General features: G+C 43.7%; 2 pseudogenes; both read right to left on the minus strand.

The window, feature by feature from the left end:
- Nucleotides 1–173: 173 nt before the first annotated feature.
- On the minus strand, nt 174–17,835 carry LOC126632578 (L-type lectin-domain containing receptor kinase IX.1-like; annotated as a pseudogene).
- Nucleotides 7,823–10,650, minus strand: LOC126631568 (uncharacterized; annotated as a pseudogene).
- Nucleotides 17,836–18,056: the final 221 nt, after the last annotated feature.

Here is an 18,056-nt window from a genome sequence, read left to right on the forward strand (position 1 = left end):
CCATGTAACTTGGTCATCGCAGATAATTCGCATCCAACAATTTTATCTCGAGCTATCAAATGCACTTGCTTAATTCTAAAACGATAAGTAAACAAAAGAGATTCAGATGATATTGTACATCGATGTAGCTTAGCGGTTTTAAATTTGATGACCCACTGGTTAGAAACTAGACGCTAAAGATCATTGAGAGGAACCAACTGGTGCTGAGGCAGGAGTGGAATGTCATGCATATCAGGTGGAAGTTCCGGAAATGGTGCTTCGAGCTGAAGAACCTTCATCACTTGTCCGGCTTTTGGCCTTCCCTCGCTGTTGGGCTGACTGCACCATAATCCAACAACTAACAAGCATTCCATTTCATTTCGGTCAAAATCCACTTTCAATCTTTCATCAGCTACACATAGAAGATTTCCAGCAAGGTAGAGTTGCCAAACCCAACTCACAATTGGCAAGTAAAACCCCCCATCACAGTAAGTCCTCCTTCCACATGCAAGTTCCAAGGCGACAACTCCAAAACTAAACATGTCAGATTCTTTACTGACTCTCCCTCCGTTTGCATATTCAGGGGCAATGTATCCAAAAGTCCCTACCACCCCTGTTATCTGAGTCTTGAACTGGGGATCCACGAGCTTGGCAATCCCAAAATCCCCAAGCTTAGCACTGAAATCTTTGTCTAACAAGACATTAGCTGATTTGATATCCCTATGAAGAACGCACTGCTCTGCACCTTCATGTAGATAATGAAGAGCGGAAGCCAAGCCTAAAGCTATCTTGTACTTGAAATCCCATTGCAATGTTGTTTTCGAGCCAAATAGATGCGTATCCAGGCTGCTGTTTGGCATGTATGAATAAACAAGTAAGCATTCGCCTTGCTCATGACATCCGATGAATTGCACCAGGTTTCTATGTATCAACCGACTTTTTATCTTCACTTCATTGACAAAAATTCCCTCATAGTGCTCAGATTCCGTGAAGATTTTCTTCACAGCAACCTTGCAGCCTAGGTCTCTTATAGTTCCTTTATAAACCTGCCCTAAAAGGCTGAACCTCCGTGACCTAGCCTTCCGTCATTTGCAAATCCATTGGTGGCTGCAACTAGTTCTTGGTAAGAAAATCGTTTTGGCAACGCTAGTCTCTGAATATCCGAATTTATAGAAGACACCATGTTTGTACCATACTTGACCAATCCCGAAACTACTGAGCACCGGTCAACGTTATACCGTCAAGAACCCAGAAGAGCTTCCCTTCAACTATGAGGCCAATCACAATGCGACACGTGTCGACATCAAATGCCAATCACAGCGCGACACGTGTCAACATCAGAAGCCAATCACAACACGACACGTGTCAATGTTAGAACAAAACTAGAAACTTTCTTCTATAAATAGGGATCATTCTCCCACAATAATCTCTAATGTCATTTTGTACTAAACTATTCACTAGAACTCACAAAATGAGAGCTTGAACCTATGTATTTGTGTAAACCCTTCACAATTAATGAGAACTCCTCTACTCCGTGAACGTAGCCAATCTGGGTGAACCACGTACATCTTGTGTTTGCTTCCCTGTCCCTATTCATTTACGTACTTATCTTCACTAGTGATCGAAGCAACCAAGCGAAGGTCACAAACCTGACACTTTCTGTTGCACCAAAGTCCTCGCTGATTTTGTGCATCAACATTTGGCGCCGTCTGTGGGAAACGACACTTATTCCCACTCTCTTCAGCTTTGTCAAGCTGGTTTCCACTGCTCGTACACTCTCTTTTGGCCAAGCATCTCTCTCCGACATGGGGAGCGAAAGAAGCCATAGCACACAGAATGACACCCTCATTGGACCTAGTATGAAGCAACGAAAGAAGGAAGGAAATAGAGTTACTCTTCAAGCTAAAGTCGATGAGTTAGAAGCTCAGAACAACAAGATAGTGATGAGGAACGAGGTTCTCCAGGAGCAGTATGAAAAACTTTTTGAGATGCTTCACGAGGCTAGGCATGCTCAAGCACACAAGCTCGTCGCCCCTGCTGAGGTCAACAATCATCTGAATGCCCCCCAACACGGAGGGTCACCGATATCCAACACGGACATCCCTGATAAGGATCGAGCTACACATCAATGTGATAATCAACATGAGACTTCTCTCAACCCAGCTGCTTCAACCCGAAGCAAAAGGAGTAGAGGAAAACACCTCCTCACAGAAGGAGTGGAAGGATCAAAAGCCGTCTATCGCGATTGTCGAGACTTCCTAAAGCAACGTCGAGAGAATCCCATCCACATAAGCTCGAAGATCAATGACCCAAGAGTTTCTAAAAGACTCGGTCCTCTCCCACGACCCAGGCCAGCAGTTAATCTAGGGAATGGGCAACAAGTCCCAGAAGAACATGAAGGTACAGGGGACTCGGAAATGTTCCGACATACTCACTCTAGGAGTCAGTGTGATGAGTCCAAAGAAAAATCACGCTATCTTGATCAAACTTTCCTACTTACAAGAGGCGATGGGGACTTACGGAAGAAACCTTCAGTGGTGCACGACTCCACTCAGGACCCCCTTGTCCTACAGCTCCTGGAGGAAGTAAACAAGTTGAAGGCTGAACGTCAAGCCGAGATACCTGACTGGAACCAACCCAGGCCTGGCCCCCTCACAAGAAGGATCCTCAACACCCCCATCCAAGCAAAGACAAAGCAGAAGCTTGGCTTACAACTCTATACTGGAAAGGAAGACCCGATTGAACACCTTAACCTCTTTGAGTCCACCATGGTATATCGGAGACACACCGACGAAGAACGGTGCCTTCTCTTCCCCTCCACCCTCTATGGCGGAGCTTTAAACTGGTATTGCCGTCTTCCGCCTGAGACAGTAGACTCATTTGAAGAGTTGAGGAAGCTGTTTGTCTCTCAACACATCTTCCAGACCGATCGCTTGCATTCCGCAGATGACTTGTACACTATTCGCCAGAAGCCAGACGAGTCATTACGAAAGTATGCCGGCCGTTTCAGCCATGAGTATTCTCGTTGCGCTAAGGCAGATGACAAGACCGCCCTCAAGGCCTTCACGGCAGGCTTACGTGACTGTTTCTTCAAGTACATGATCAATGCCAACACTTGGAAGACTTACTCTGAGGTGATGGCACAAGCTTACAACCATGCCTCCGCCGAGGCAATGACATATCAAGGGAAACCCCCTACAGTCACCCCTTATCAGCAAGTAGGGAGTGGAGGCCAGATCCAACCAAATAAGAAGACCTCAACCTTCCAAACGGTAGCAGCACACCCCCTGCCTCATTTAATGCTTCGCCAAGTCAGCAGACATATCAATCCCAGGGCAAAAGGAAAGATTTCCATCCTCACCAATCTCATTTTAATAAAAAGAATAAGGGGCATTATCGTGATAACTCAGGATATCGTCACAATAACGCCTGTCCCCAAGCAGTCAATGCAGTGGGCCAATCACGTGTCAAGACAGGCCTTACCCCGAGGTATGAGACATACACACCTGTGAACGCTACATGCGCGGCCATCTACCCCAATATAGCTCATTTGATACCAAAGCCAAAGCCAAGACAGCCAAATTACAAGTCCACGAAAAACACGGGCATGTTTTGCTGCTACCACGAGTATAATGGCCATGATGGCGAGAAGTGCGTCATCCTCCGTGATCATATTGAAGCTTTGGCACGTGAAGGAAAAATTGATCAGTTCCTCCTTCACCCTCCAAGGGATAACCGTAACCAACGCTAGGTGAATGTGATATATTCTATAAGCGGCAGCACACCTATGTCTGAATCTTCCAATAGGGCCATGAAAAACAGTGAACGAACTTTGAGACCTGGCCATCAAGTGTTTCACGTGGAAGACATCAGGGGAGGCAAGTATCAAAAGCCTAACTGGGATCCAATATGTTTCTACCTTGAGGAAGAAAGAGGTATCATCTACCCTCACAACGACCCGCTGATCGTGGAGGCTCACATAGCAAATTTTGATGTGAAACGAATCCTGATAGACACAGGTGCTTCAGTCAATATCATGTTTGCTGAAGCTTTCAAGGCACTTAATGTAGCTGAACACTTGCTCGATCGCTCGATTTCTCCTCTGATAAACTTCTCTGGCGATATCGTGCAACCTTTAGGGAGTATACATTTACCCTTCACCATTGGTACAGGCCCCTACACAGTTACTATTACCACTAACTTCCTAGTGGTCAATTGCCCGACGGCATACAATGTCATCTTTGGGCGCACAGGCATCAATGATCTCAAGGCCATGGTATCCACACATATGTTGTTGATGAAGTTTCCAACCCCTTTCGGTAATGGATACATCAGGGGAGATCAACTTAGTGCTCGATCATGTTACAACACTTCAGTTAAGCAACAACACCTGCCTGCCCCCAAGGAGACCCTCTCTATACATAACCAGGTAGTAAAGACCAGTCCAGATGAAGCCAACTCGGATCTTCATGATGGCAACAGTCAACCCGACGACCCTCGAGATGACTCATTCACCCAGCAAGCACAACCCGCTGAAGAGTTAAAGAATGTCTCTATCTCCAAAAACCATCCAAATCGCATGGTGAAGATTGGCACCACTTTGTCACCACCCCTTCAGTTGTCGCTGATCTCTTTTTTGCAAGAGAACGCCGAGGTCTTCGCTTGGTCATATAAAGATATGCCGGGCATCTCTCCCGATATCATCTGTCACCACTTGAGTATTGATCCCAAGACCAAACCAGTAAAACAGAAGCGAAGATCTTATGATGTTGAACGATACGAGGCGGTGAAAACAGAAGTTGAAAAACTCAAGGACATAGGCTTCGTCCGTGAAGTCAATTACCCAACATGGGTAGCAAATGTTGTCCTTGTTAAGAAAAATCCGACCAAGGAAAGTCTCCTGCTTCAAAAGGTCTTGTGGAGAATGTGTGTCGACTACACCGACCTAAACAAAGGATGCCCGAATGATAGTTTCCCCTTCCTCTCATTGATAGACTTATAGACTCTACGGCAGGGTGTGAGCTCTTGAGCTTCATGGACGCTTATTCAGGATACAACCAAATCCTCATGAACCCCTCAGACCAAGAACACACAGCCTTCACTACTGACAAGGGACTATATTGCTACAAAGCCATGCCTTTCGGCCTAAAGAATGCAGGAGCAACTTATCAGAGACTGGTCAATTCAATGTTCGCCGAACAGATTGGGAAGAGCATGGAAGTTTACGTTGATGATATGTTAGTCAAGAGCAAACATGCTGAACAACACATCACCAACCTATCTGAAACTTTCACCATTCTAAAGAGGTATTGAATGAGGTTGAACCCCAACAAATGTGCCTTCGGCGTGGGCTCTGGCAAATTCTTAGGCTTCATGATTAGCCAACGAGGCATTGAAGCTAACCCCGAAAAGATCAAAGCAATCCTCGACATGAAAGAGCCAGTAACTTCAAAAGACATCCAAAGCCTTACTGGCAAGGTGGCAGCCTTAACCAGATTCATCTCTAAGGCCACAGACAGATGTGCTCCTTTCTTCAAAGCACTCAAGGGAAATAAGAAATACATTACATGGACGGAGGAATGTGCCAAGGCATTCAGGAACCTCAAAGAGTACATGAGTAAAGCCCCTCTGCTCTCCAAACCAGAAGTTGGTGACACTCTCATTATCTATCTATCAGTTTCGACTTCAGCAGTCAGTTCTGTTCTTATTCAAAAGGACAGTGGTGTCGAACGGCCCGTCTATTATGCTAGCAAGGCCCTACAAGATGCGGAGACACGATACTCCAACATTGAGAAATTAGCTCTAGCATTGGTCATGTCTGCTCGAAAACTTCGCCCTTATTTCCAAGCACACGCCATCATCGTGCTTACCAATCACCCTCTTCGACAGATACTCCAGAGTCCTGACACGTCTAGGCGAATGATTAAATGGGCGATAGCATTGGGTGAGTTTGACATCTCCTACCAACCAAAACCAGCCGAAAAGGGGCAAGCAATAGCAGTAGCTTCATTACCATCGGAAGCTCAGAAGATAGAATCAACAACCCCAGCATGGAGTCTGTATGTTGATGGCTCATCCAACCAACAGGGCTGCGGAGCAGGATTAGTCCTCACTACCCCGAACAAAGTGGCGATAGAATACGCTCTTCGTTTCAAATTCAAGGCATCGAACAACGAGGCCGAATACGAATCCCTTCTAGCAGGCTTACGTCTGGCCAATCACCTTGGGGTTAAACAAATTGATATCTTCAGTGACTCCCAATTAGTGGTCAACCAAGTCACGAACAACTTTGATGCTAAGGATAGCTCCATGGCAGCATATCTTGCGCAAACACGACTTTTGCTCAAGCACTTCCACTACCAGATCACCCAAGTTCCTCGAGCGGCAAACAGTCATGCAGACGCTTTGGCTCGCCTCGCCTCGGCAGTGGAAGACAAGATTGGGAGAAAAATTCATGTCGAATTGTTAGCATCACCAAGCACCATGGTCGCGGAGGTGTGCAATTTACAACAAGGAGATAGTTGGATCACCCCAATTTATAAATTCCTTGCCCATGGCACCCTCCCAAATGACAAAGTCCAAGCTAAGCAGATTCGATACAAGTCTGCCCGCTACCTGATCATTAATGACCAACTTTACAAGCGCGGTTTTACCCTGCCATACCTAAGATGCCTTACACCTGCGGAGACGGAAATTGTCCTTCGGGAAATACATGAAGGAGTATGCGGAGATCATGCTGGGTCTCGATCCCTAGCACACAAGACTTTTCGCTAAGGATACTATTGGCCAACACTCCACCAAGATGCCATCAGAATATCTCGCTCATGTGATAAGTGTCAACGCTACGCAACTATCCCTCACTCCCCTCCCGAGCCGCTCACTCCTATGATCAGCCCTTGGCCCTTCGCCCAATGAGGACTTGATTTGATCGGCCCAATGCCTGCAGGGAAGGGCAAAGTCCGCTATGCAATCGTTGCAGTTGACTACTTCATAAAGTGGGCTGAAGTAGAACCCTTGGCAACCATTACTGAGGGAAAAATAGAAGACTTCGTATGGAAGAACATCCTCTGCAGATTCGGCATTCCCAATGCGATAGTCACGGACAATAGGCGGCAGTTCGACAACAAGAAGTTCAAGATGTTTTGCTCTAAGTTCAACATCAACTTATGTTTTGCCTCTCCAGCCCATCCCCAGTCTAATAGACAAGTCGAGGCCGTTAACAAAATAATCAAGCGCATTCTAAAAACTAGCTTGGACAAAGCTAAAGGTTGTTGGCCAGAATTCGTACCCCAAGTTCTTTGGTCATACCGCACTTCATATCGGACTTCCACAGGAGAAACTCCATTCTCACTTGCTTTTGGTACAGAAGCAGTTGTCCCGGTTGAGTTTGAGCAAGCAACATACCGAATCCAGAATTACATGCAGAGTGAGAACGACAAACAACTCACCCTCAACCTGGATCTAGTCGAGGAACACAGAAATCAGGCTCACCTGAGGAATGTCGCCTACAAGCAGCGCATTTCCAACTACTACGACTCAAGGGTCAAACCTCGCTCTTTCAAAGTGGGAGACTGGGTACTGAAGAAAAGATTACTATGTGATAGGGTCCCGAGTGAAGGAACACTCAGTCCTAACTGGGACGGACCGTTCGAGGTCGTCGGCATCAGCCGCCCTGGCTCCTACAAGCTCATAAACTCCGACGGCAAGACCCTTGGCCATCCATGGAATGCTGACCACTTGAAGTACTATTACAAATAGACTCACATTGTACAAGTGTTAAGCTACAGCCGTTCGGAATCCTATGTAACAAAGACCATTTGGTATGAATTCAATAAAGAGGTGATTTAGCCAACTCGGCCCTAAACTCTTTTACATTCTGAGCAATGAAACACTCAAGTGTTGAAGCTTCAACGCAAATGTTTCCAATACAAAATCAAATCTAAGTATGTGTCAACAAGACTATACAAAGGATCTATGCAAACATAGTCAAACATTCATCAATGATAGGGCAAACACTTGAAGCTTGATAATGCAAACACTTGAAGCTTGACAATACAAACACTTGCTTGATAATGCAAACACTCATAAACATACAAAACAAAAAAAACTCTCAGGCTTATAACATGGCACATGCCATACAAACAACAAACTAGTGCAGGTATAGTACATGCAGAAAGTGAAAGCACTTCTAGTCATCCTCATCTGAGGTTGAACCCCTGATCATATCACTATGAGTCCTACCGCCATTTTCTGCATTTCCAAACTCATCATCACCCTGATGACTCTGCTCATCAGCACTAGCCTCATCACCAGACTCATCTGCACTGCTAGAATAAACGGCAAGGTTGAAGGTTTCACCTTTTCGATGATGCTCATGTATTTCTTCACGGTATTTTCGAAGAACGCTTCCATCATCATAACGATCAAGGACAGCCATCCATTTCCTTTTTTCAAAGTGAACTTCCCGAGTACAGCGAGGTCTAAGGACATGGAGAAAGGCCGGGGAACCCAAGAACTCTTTCACAGCAACTTCCTTCTCAGTCGGGATACTACTCTTCAGCTCAGAAACCTCAACCAAGGCACTATCCAACTCCCCTTTAACCTTGGAAACCTCGAGCATAGTTGTCTCCAACTGTTTCTTAGTCGCCTCCAACTGTACTTTAAGTCTCAAGTTATCACCATTCCACCTCTTCAAACTCTCAAAATGTTGATCCCTGACTTCAATGGCCTCAGCCAAAGCTTTGCTCGTCTTCCTGGCATCATTCACAAACTGCTTATTCTCTTTCAGTTTCACCTTGCACCGCTCAGCCTCTCGCAGTCTGTCGTGATACTCAGTCATGACCTGCATGACAAGACGATCATCGCTACCAAAATAATGCTAATAAAGAGGAGAAAACAAGGAAATGACAAAGTAATACTCACATATGAAGACAGCTTCAACATCCGGTCACAATCCGATTCATCTTTAGCTAAAGGCTCTCCGAGCTCATCGAAAGTGAATCGACGCCCTGCCAGGCAATTGTTGATATACCCAAAGTCCTTTGGCCGCATGGCAACCTTCAAATCCTTCCAAGGGACACTGCCAACCTCTTCTTTATCTTTACCCTTGCTGCTAGAACTAGGATCACCTTTCTGCCCAATGTGCTCCCTAACTGGAGGAAAGATAGGATTGATAGTAGGAAGAGGAGGCAACAATCGCCTATCTTCCCCGTCAACTATGGCAGCAGCACATCCAATGGCCTCAGCTTCAGCTCTCTTCGAGGCAGCAACCTTGAGGACTTCTTCTCGAGACTTAGTTTTAATGATTGGTCTCACTCGGTGCTTGCGAGCTTCCTTGTGAAACAGGATGTCTTCTGAATGAACTAACATGGGCACTCTCCTTTTCTTGGTTCTAGTCTCCACTTTCTTGCCCACCTTCTCCACTGAACAAGGAAAATCAAAGTAAGGAATACCACATTATATATCTATATAAAAAAAAAGGGAAGAACAAGGATCAAGTGAGGATACAACTTACTCGCTCGTCTCTGGCACTCGGAAACTAAAGGCTGGAAACCGTACTTTCGAAACAAGGGTCGTAGCTTACCCAAGTGTCTATCTTCTTTAGGCACCCTCAGCACTTTCTCTATATCAGCTAGCTCCTGTCCGGAGAGTTTGATGGTGCCTCGTGTCACTGCATGAAGAAAAATCTTAGAAGCAAGAGAAAATCACAACAATAGCAAATAATGAGAAAATGGATACATTACAACCTACAGTCTGGAAGTGAGTAGGAACACGTCGATCAGGCGTGACACCCTTAGCATGCTCCCAATCATTATAAAGAAAGCACCAACGTTTCTTCCATGTGCAGTACGCCTTTCTCTTATCAAGGACAACACGCTCTCTCTCACTCCGACATGCACATTCAGCATAACCAGTACATGTTTTCACCGGGCGCATCTTATAACAGTAGCGCCACTGATGGAAGGAAGGTTCACCTAATCCACACTCCATCCATATAATATAAAACCCGATCAAGGTATCCCAGAAACCAGGGTTGAGTTGCCCCGGTGCATAACCAATAAAAGACAGCATCCGTTGCAACCACGGATGCAAAGGTAAATTTACCCCCAAGGTCACTAATGTTTGGGTATAGAACATAACATGACCCGTGGGCGGCTCAGAAGGCAATTCTTCACAACGCACCAAACGTATTCCTACACTACGGGGGATACTACATGATCGCCTTAGGGCCTCAAGCTGCTTTTCGCTATCTAACAAGTTATTTTCTAAATGGTCCGCTGTGAACTCAGAGCGAAATATGGGTATGGCGTCACAAACAACCCCCTCACCCACTAGCATGGAGGAAGAACCAATATTGGCTAAGGTTTGACAATTGTGAGGATCAGAACGAAATATGGGTATGGCGTCACAAACAACCCCCTCACCCACTAGCATGGAGGAAGAACCAATATTGGCTAAGGTTTGACAATTATGAGGATCATCCAACGTTTCTTTCATACCAGACTCTAACAAAGGCCATGAAGACCCTGACATGGCAGGCTCAAACCTAGAGCTAGAGCTAGGGGAGCCCTCATCACTAAGACTTCCAGACTCCGACATCTACAACAAACAGAAACAAACTCTATCACTACATGAAGGATCAAAACATAAGGAAGCTCATAGGGCATGCAGAAAAGCACAACCAGTTCCTTATGTTCTTAACAGAATACATGAACACTCAAACAATTCAACAAGAATGAAAACATCCGATCTAGTGGAGAAGACTACCAACCTGAAGATGGTGCAGCAAAGCAATGTCAGAATCCCTCTCAAGTAAAGAGCACTATGTCTTCAAAAATCACTACAAGATGAGAAAATGAAGGTAAGGTAAAGAATGGAAACTTATCCTTCTTATATATAGTTAAACATGGCTATTGATATTCAAAATTCAAATTCAAACTGTGAGAAAGCCCCACATGGAAAATCTTCAAACTTCTAACACTAGGGAGTTTCAAATTTCAAATGTTTCAGTTCCCCCCTTCAAAAAAAAAAAATCCGAAGGGGGAACACAGTAGCTTCATCAATGGATGACAAATATCAATCTCAAAAGCTTCACACTATCTTCATCAAGATAGTGTGAAGAAAAATCAATTTATGGTGCCAACAAAAGCTTCATCAATGGAGGACACATATCAATCTCAAAAGCTTCGCACTATCTTCATCAAGATAGTGTGAAGCAAAATCAATTTATGGTGCCAACAAAAGCTTCATCAATGGAGGACAAATATCAATCTCAAAAGCTTCGCACTATCTTCATCAAGATAGTGTGAAGCAAAATCAATTTATGGTGCCAACAAAAGCTTCATCAATGGAGGACAACTATCAATCTCAAAAGCTTCGCACTATCTTCATCAAGATAGTGTGAAGCAAAATCAATTTATGGTGCCAACAAAAGCTTCATCAATGGAGGACAAATATCAATCTCAAAAGCTTCGCACTATCTTCATCAAGATAGTGTGAAGCAAAATCAATTTATGGTGCCAACAAAAGCTTCACCTATAAAGCTTCAACACCAAAGCTTCACCTATAAAGCTTCAACCCCAAAGCTTCACCTATAAAGCTTCAAACACAAAGCTTCACCTATAAAGCTTCAACACCAAAGCTTCACCTATAAAGCTTCACCTATCAAGCTTCAACCCCAAAGCTTCACCTATAAAGCTTCAAACACAAAGCTTCACCTATAAAGCTTCAACACCAAAGCTTCACCTATCAAGCTTCAACCCCAATGCTTCATCTACAATACAAAATTTCAACACCAAAACATATAAAAGCTTCGCACACTCTTCATCAAGATAGTGCAAAGCTAATTCAAGTTTTGTATCCTAAAAATAGCTTCAACTAGTCACGCTATATACCCAAGCAAAAATCTATAGTCAATAAACCTTACCTATTAAACTATTTCCCAAACACAAAACCTTGTGACAAATAAACAAATTTTGTTCACAAAACCAAGATTCCCTTGAACCTGTACAAAAACACGGGTCAACACAAACATTTGTTTTGTTCTACACCCACAACATCCCTGTCATAACCAAACAAGCAATTATGTATATGTTTCCAAACATATTATAATAAATCAAACAACAAGCCAAAATCCCAAGTTTAACTAGAAATCCAACCCAAGCAACCTCTTTCCCTCTCTTCCTCTTCCGCCTCCTTTCATCTATCAAATTTCTGCAACCTTTTCTCTTCTCCAGTGGAGCTGAATTTTGGACACCCTATAGTTCTTGAGCAGATGAACAACTTTCAAGAAGGAATCGTTTCTGTTTGAGCGACGGAAATTAAAGTGTTGAGGCTCCAAACACGACAGTCGGATTCCCGCAAATTTAAAGACTGCTGTGATGTTTCGAAGATCTGGAAATATTTAACCGTTAGTTCATTCTGAATTTTTGATATGTCATGAAAGAGATGATACGGAACAACTTCGATGAAGAAAGTATGTTGATCTGAACAAGAGAAAATGGAGTTTCGAAGCTCACAACAAGTCTGACAGGTTGACAGAAAAATGATGAACAGTCACTCATCATACCTGAATTTCTGGATTTGTACTGCTCCGATGAATCTCAAATTTGGATATGTTGTAGCTGACAAGGTGAGGAACAACTTCTATGAAGAAAGTATGTTGAGCTGAACAAGAAAAAATGGAGTTTAGAAGCTCACAACAAGTCTGACGGGTTAACAGAAAATTGATGAACAGTTACACATCATACCTGAATTTCTGGAGTTGTACTACTCCGATGGATCTCAAATTTGGATATGTTGTAGTTCACAAGATAAGGAACAACTTTCATGAAGAAGACTTTGCGATCTAAGCTATAGAGAATGGTGTTATATTGCATCCACTCAGGCTGATTAGTGGAAACGAAAAGCAATTCCACCAAAGAAAAGATGAAAAAGAGAGAAAAGCTACTAATTGCACTTGATCTTGTCTAGTCAATAGCATGCAGCATCAAACACACAAAAGTTGGAAATATTTTTAGATAAGGCATATACGAATGTGTGACATCGAAACAAGGATTCGTTACTTTGACAAATTAGTAACAAGCGAGACACCTCATTCGGCAACTCTCTTCGCCTGCAGACGTGGGGGACTCCCACCATATGCTACTGCACCTTGATACTCGGCAGTCTCACAACCACTCAGTGACTTGGATTTTTCAAGTCTCCAACCGAGAAGTTTTCCTCACTCGGGAAATTAAGGGAACACTACCTCAAACTACATGATTCACTCACAAAGCTTCAACAATACAAGTTTCAACAAAAGAAAAAATTCAAAGAACTTTCTGAAGAAGGCTTTGGTGTATTTAACACAATATGTTGAAATGAAGCAAAGCTTATTTATTAATATTTTCGATAAGCCACAAATATGTACATATACATGAGTCAAAATAAACAAACAAAAGGGAGCCTTCACAAAGGTTGCTTAGGGGAAGTCTCAGCAGTCGGTAGAGCCCCAGAAAGAGAAAGCACCGGAGGGTGGTTATCCGGAGCCTCAGTACTGGACAGAACCCCAGAATGAGGAGGCATTGGAGGTTGATCATTTGGAGCTTCATTATGCGGTACAGCCCCAGAAGACGAAGGCAATAAATGTCTTTGGAACAAACCCACAAACCTTTTATGATCAAGTAAAGCCTGACCATCAGATTCCTGCATCTGGTCAAGTTTCCTCTTCATGTTTGTAGCATAGTCATGCGCGAGCCTGTGCAACTGTTTATTCTCATCTTTGAGCCCTCTAATCTCCTGTTTGAGACTTATCACTTCAGCAGCCAATGATTCAACTTGGCGGGTTCTAGCAAATAGGCGTTGGGCCATATTAGACACAGAAGCTGCACACTGAACACTAAGAGCCAGAGAATCCTTAACAGCCAACTCATCAGACCGTTTGGAAAGTAGTTTGTTATCTCTGGGAGTGAGAAGGTTCCTGGCCACCACCGCAGCAGTCATATCATTCTTCATCACAGAATCCCCAACGGTAAGAGGACCAGTAGAGGATATGAAGAATGGGCGCCATATGTTGTCTGGAGAAGGCGTGGCTGCCTCTTCTCTAAGGTTCAAGTCAAAACGACGGTCGGATGGGCCAGACATTTTCAAAGGTGTTGAAGAGAGAAGAGGTCAGACAAATCAAGATCTTAGAAGTGCAAGAAGGGAGCTTCTATTGGTGGAGATTCAGGTGTGTTGTGGAACTTAATGCCAGCCTCTATAAAAATCTGCACTCGACGGAACTTCAGAAATCGAAGAGGCGTTTGCTTTCTCAAAAGCTAGGCTGCTCAGAGACCACGAGGGCTGATCTCAAAAATCGAAGAAGCGTTTCCTTTCTCAAAAGCTGAGCTGCTCAGAGACCACGAGGGCCGATCTCAGAAATCGAAGAAGCACCTGCTTTTTCAGCCTCATCAGCACCTGTCACATGCACACTCAGCTTTACGGAAATTACGGGCAATCTGTCGAAGATTTCTGGTGAAGCAGAAAGCACGTGAATCTTACTGTTCAATCACCACTCTCCACACGCACCATCAACTCCTCAGGTACCACATATAACTTTGCCAAAGATCTCTGACAAAGTTTAGGCACGAGAATTTCGAAGTTCCAGCTACCCTACTATTACCCACAAGGGTAAAGGAACAGCACCACTGCTTGACAACTGGAAAGTCCCTATGTGTGTCGACCTCCATGTTCTGCGGCAAGACAGGCTGGCAAGAACGTCCAACCTTTACTCACATTCGAGAAAAGACTCCCAACATAATTACTTTCTCAAAAACCGAAGCAGCACCGCTTTCCGAATCTCGAGAGCCAGATCATCGACGGGATTGCTTGTTCAAAAACCGAAGAGGCACAGCTCTCAGAACTTCGAGAGCCAGATTTCCTTAGATAAAGCTTGTCTGTAATCTTCACACGTAACATCAGCTTTCCAGATACCACATACCACTTTTTCAAAGTGCTCTGACAAAGTTAAAACACGTGAAGCTGGCAGCTCCCACTACATTGCTGTGACCAAGAAGGGTAAAGGAATAGCATTACTACTTGTTATTGGGAAATCCCTATATACATGGACCTCCCTCCTCAACGGACAGGCAAACCTGCAAAAATGCTCAACCCTTTCTCGCATTCGAGAAGGCACCCTCAACATAACCTCTCAAAATACTCAGTTTTATTTCCCCCCGATAATACCTCAGCAAATAAGCCACACCAAGAACAAGAGTATCTCATATCATCAGGGTCGAAAGCAAGAGTATCCCATATCAGGCTTTCTCCCTGTCCTTGTCTTCATCCTTGTCCACACCTGTAGGACAAAGAGAAAGAGAGCAGTCAGTCGGAACCTGAAATCAAACCTCCAATCTGGAACTGACTGCTTGAGACCTTTGCCTGGTTGCTTACTTAGCATTGCTCTCGAGAACTCATCCTCAACTGCTGTCAAGGTCATGAATTCCACCGGCACATACCTCATGACAGTTGATCAGATATTGGCTCTTTACACTGAAGCTGCCAAGCGTGGATGAGTCACTATGAAGGAATGTTCTGAAGGACCATTTAAATGCAAAGGTTGCACACCACTTCTGCCATGCAAAAGATTGAAGCAGAAGGTTCAACGGTGAGCTGAAACAGATCACTACAACACAACACCTTTCCATACCACATTCACTATTCCGTCAACAGCAAAAGTATCCCATATCATCAAGGTCGAACGTACTCTAGATTTGATGGACTTGTTTTGACCCTCAAATTCTTAAGTCGGCCTTATACTCTGAAGGGAACCAGAAAACCCTCCAGCACAGTTCAAGAATAAGCCTGTGGAAAGTTACTTTTCAAAAGCAAAAGTATCTCATATCATCTCTTCTCCATTTGCTTCTCCTTATCCTGGCAGCTGAATGAGAGACAATGAGAAGGAGAACAATCAACCGGAAGCCGAAGTCGAACCTCCGATCCTGGGTTGCTTGCTTGGAAGTTTGACTGTTTGCCTTGTCTGTCACCTCTTTCGGCAGATCTCCTAGCTCGGCGACTTGGGGGACTCCTACTATAGGGTTTGTATCGCACTTGACCAAGCCCGAAACTACAAGTAAGCTTCAAGTGAAATTGATACATTACCTTGTGCATCTTTATCGGTTAAAGATACCACCCATGGATGGAGGAAAAGTACTTCCAGAGAAGATGCCACATCTACATATGAGACAGATAAGGCACGTGAAAATGATACCACATTTCAGTACTTAGAAGTTTCGTGATTACTCAATGGCTTGGATCTTGCAAGTCCCCAACCGAGGAGCTTCCCTCACTCGGGAACTTAGGAGAGCACTGTTTGTACCATACTTGACCAATCCCGAAACTACTGAGCACCGGTCAACGTTATACCGTCAAGAACCCAGAAGAGCTTCCCTTCAACTAGGAGGCCAATCACAATACGACACGTGTCGACATCAGAAGCCAATCACAGCGCAACACGTGTCAACATCAGAAGCCAATCACAACACGACACGTGTCAATGTTAGAACAAAACTAGAAACTTTCTTCTATAAATAGGGATCATTCTCCCACAATAATCTCTAATGTCATTTTGTACTAAACTATTCACTAGAACTCACAAAATGAGAGCTTGAACCTATGTATTTGTGTAAACCCTTCACAATTAATGAGAACTCCTCTACTCCGTGGACGTAGCCGATCTGGGTGAACCACGTACATCTTGTGTTTGCTTCCCTGTCCCTATTCATTTACGTACTTATCTTCACTAGTGATTGAAGCAACCAAGCGAAGGTCACAAACCTGACACTTTCTGTTGTACCAAAGTCCTCGCTGATTTTGTGCATCAACACACCAATTTGGAGTACTTTTCGTGCCCTTTAGTCTTGTTTCTCTGTTTCCTCACAACCAGCAACCAATGTACGAACATACCAAGCATGAAAAGGAAAAAGGAAATTACAACGAACGCAATCCAGAAAGTGATTGTCCTTCTTTCCTTCGTTTTGCTACTTTGATCATAAGAAAACAGACTTGTACTGAAATCCCATGAATATAAAAGATGCCTCTCAGGGTATAATCCAGTAGCAGCTGAAAAACTAATTGTAACCCATTCGGGGAGAACATTTCGTAAGTCAATATGGTAAGAAAGGGAAGGTCTAAACACAAAGTAAAAAGGACTCGGGTATCTCTCGTAGGACCAAACCAGAGAGTTTTGGTTTTAGATATATAAAATATCCATACTTCAGCCATTCTTCCATTCTTCCATTACTGCTGCTAATATCCCAACTGGCATTGACAACTGAGGAGACTTGATTCACATTGATCCCAACATGTGATCCTGGTGGATCCCATTCTTCGTTTGAGAAAGTATCAAACTCAACTGTTACAATGTTGTTTTTCGATTCTGCGAAATTTGTGGTGGTGTTGAATAATCCTAAACCACCCCCGGCAGAGTTAGGTGGAATTGGAAAGCCAACTGGAGCTAGGAAAAAGGCAAATCCATCACTAAACTTGGTGCTGTGATTATGATTTTCGATCTTGAAAATGAAATGCGTTGTGAAATCTGTCGGTGTCCTTGTTCTAGAGTTCCAAAGGTGAAAAGGTTTTCTATATGTACACCGTCCTACTCGAAATAATTCATTAACTTGGTTTGAATTCGACAAGTGCTTCTAATGTATCCCTCGCATCACCTTCATAGACCAAGTTTTTGTTGGAGGTGTATCCCGATATGGTGAATGAAAGTGCATGCGTGAAGTTTGGAAGTGCAATCGGAGAGAGAAAAACGATGAAAACGAAGAGATGAAGGTAGGAATTATTAAAGTAGTACTGAGGAACACAAAATGTTACCTTCCTGCTTAGAGACATTCTAACTTTGTGCAACCAATCGAAGAAAGTCTGCAGATTATTTTTCCGGTTGTTATAATTTGTGAAGGCAAGCTTTTTAGCGTTTGGTGAAAAGTGGCCGACCGATCGACATAGGTACATAAGTTGAGAAATACATGATATATATAGGATTAAGGTATGTGTTTCTTTCGTAACAGTTGCATCCCAGCCTAGGAAAAATCTAAGAGAAAGTTGCTGCACTA

This window comes from Malus sylvestris, chromosome 8, assembly GCF_916048215.2.
Source record: "Malus sylvestris chromosome 8, drMalSylv7.2, whole genome shotgun sequence".
In the NCBI taxonomy this organism is placed as follows: Eukaryota; Viridiplantae; Streptophyta; class Magnoliopsida; order Rosales; family Rosaceae; genus Malus; species Malus sylvestris.